This window comes from Triticum dicoccoides, chromosome 2A, assembly GCF_002162155.2.
Source record: "Triticum dicoccoides isolate Atlit2015 ecotype Zavitan chromosome 2A, WEW_v2.0, whole genome shotgun sequence".
In the NCBI taxonomy this organism is placed as follows: Eukaryota; Viridiplantae; Streptophyta; class Magnoliopsida; order Poales; family Poaceae; genus Triticum; species Triticum dicoccoides.
The window spans coordinates 603055859-603058440 of NC_041382.1; the positions used below are offsets into that span (position 1 = coordinate 603055859).

The 2582-nt window shown below is 43.8% G+C and overlaps 1 pseudogene; it reads right to left on the reverse strand.

The window, feature by feature from the left end:
- Positions 1–617: 617 nt before the first annotated feature.
- Positions 618–2465, reverse strand: LOC119359666 (annotated as a pseudogene).
- Between the last annotated feature and the right edge of the window lie 117 nt (positions 2466–2582).

Here is a 2582-nt window from a genome sequence, read left to right on the forward strand (position 1 = left end):
CCTTCGGCCGTCGCCCTGTTACATGAATCAGAAGAGAAGAATCAAAACGCTGGAGCCAATATATTATGAACAGAACATTCAAAACAAAGGACAAGTTCTTTAGAAAGATAACACAAATTCAGCTAATACAATGATTTTTGTCCCCAGATAGTTAAGACGATATACTCATTCATACAAGGTGACGCAAGAAAATAGAGCACTTTACTCATAGCATGCAGAGTATCATTATTAAGTTCATAGGGTTTACAGTGCTTGGACTTATTAGAGTGGTAGCATATCATCATATACATCCGTATGTTGTAGCCCATTTGAAATGTCTAGAAAGACTTATATTTAGGAATGGAGAGAGTAGAATGTAGCATGCGATAAAACCAAAGGATTAGCCAACAATAAAAGAAGGCACTTAATTAGTTCATTACATTTAGTTAAAACTGCTTCTATGAAGTGTAGGACTAAACCATTTAGTTAACACAGCAAGAAGTGCCAAGGAGCATAGTATAGTACTGCACTAAAAGCACCAAGAATCTTCTGGACCAACAAAAGAAACAACCAAGAAGCACTCATTTTTCAATTCATAGGGCTAAAAAGATATTTCTCAGAATGGCACTGAAATCAACCTCTTTATCTATCATCACAAGGTCAGTATGCTTGATAGGCCCATTATGAGTTGCCCTACGGTAATGCCGCAGATGAGACAGAGGACGCACACATTGCTGTAGACATTGGCAAGACAGGAACCAACAAAATGGTGCTTGCCATCTGCAAGGAGAAAGCAGAATACCAAAATGGTTAGGAAAACAATATAGAATGATAAAACAAATAAGAGATGCACCCACTCATTAGAGAAGTAGCATACCCAAAAAATGTGAAGCACAAATGGCCACCAAGAAAGCATATTGTTGTATACATTGACAAGATAGGAACCAACAAAATGCAACAAACTAAAACCAAACTTTATACAGCAGGGAATGATTTACAATAACCAAAAGATTTTGCACAACAAGCAGTAAATAGGTAGTAGATATTAACACCCATGACATAGGACCAGCATAAAAAAGTGCATCGGTGTAGAACAGGCATATAATCAGTGTAGTCAGCAAAAGATAGGGGGAAGAGAAATTGAAAAACCCAGAAAGAGCATTCATATATGAGGCACTAAGTTGTATGAACCAAAAGACTATTGACATCAGCTAGCAAAGAAATGGCAGTTGGCACCACACATATCGGACGACCACATGAAACAGATAGAACAGACTGGTCGGCCATAGCTAACATGGTAAATAGAATAATGCACATATTATATTGTAGAAGACACCACCAGCATGGATTCTAAGAAATGGATTGGAAGAGCTCAGGAAACACAATGTTCCTGGTCTGAGAATCAGTAGTACCATCTTCATTTTCAATCAGGATTTTCAAAGCCTTTTTGAGGTCACACGCGACACTGCTACATAAAGCTGGCCATGCGTGAACACATGTGCATTAAAGTATAGATCAACACCGCATAACACGTGTCCTACAATATTTTGACTCCTACCTATTTTCTTATTTTACAAAAGCTTGCCATGCGTGTATAGATCAACTTTATATTGTGAATACATAAAGTTGGCCATGCATGAACACAGGTGCATTAAAGAATGAATAATACATCGACACATAGCACGAACCATGGACAAACATTGGTATGTAACCTGTCTACTCGGTAGGTGCCAATTTAGATGCACTGAATCGACACCAACTTGGGCGAACTGGTGGTATGTGCAGAAACAGCGAAACATTGCAAAAGCTCCTCTTTTCCCAAATTGTGTGGTGAGGAACCAGCCTATGCCCCCAATTCGTCCTGCGAAGGCAACTAGCGGCAATGACTTAAGCATGACCCCAATTCCCCACAGCTGATTACCGTTGACTCATCCGAATTCTCCTAACAAGGTAGAAATTGGCAGGTCTATTTGGAGGAAAAAGGATCTACTAAAATCTAGCTTACTAAATATTGGTCAGATCACAGGACTGTGCGCGCACACTGCAGATCCAACAGATCACAGCGCGAGACAACAGGACCCAAGTCTAACTAAACCGTGTAAACAAGAGGGAGACGGGATCGGAGGAGACGCGTTCGCACCTAGCCGGAGCCGACGATGATGTTGTTGATGGGGATGAAGATGAGCTTGATGAAGAAGCCGACAAACCCATGACGACGAACCCGATCACCGTCCGCGCCGCCACCTTGGTGAACTCTGCGCGCCCAATCAGCGTCAGATCTGGCGAAAGAGGAAAACGAACCGGATCTAGACGAGCAGGCGCGAGTCTTTGGTCCTTACCCTTGCGGTCGGGCTTGTGGCAGCTCTTGACGAGGCGGACGCTGTCCTTGGCGAACTCGTGGAGGGGGTCCACCACGGAGTCGACGACGTCCATGGCTGCTGCCGGCGGGAAGGCGAGATCTCCGAGCCGACAACGACGACGAGGTCGCGCGCGTGAGGGGAAGGGAGGGGGGAAGCCAACGGGTGAATGGTGTGCTATTTGGATTTGTGCTCTGGATCTACAAGGAGGGGAGGAGGAGGCCCGGCGGTGAGCTATGGTGGGAC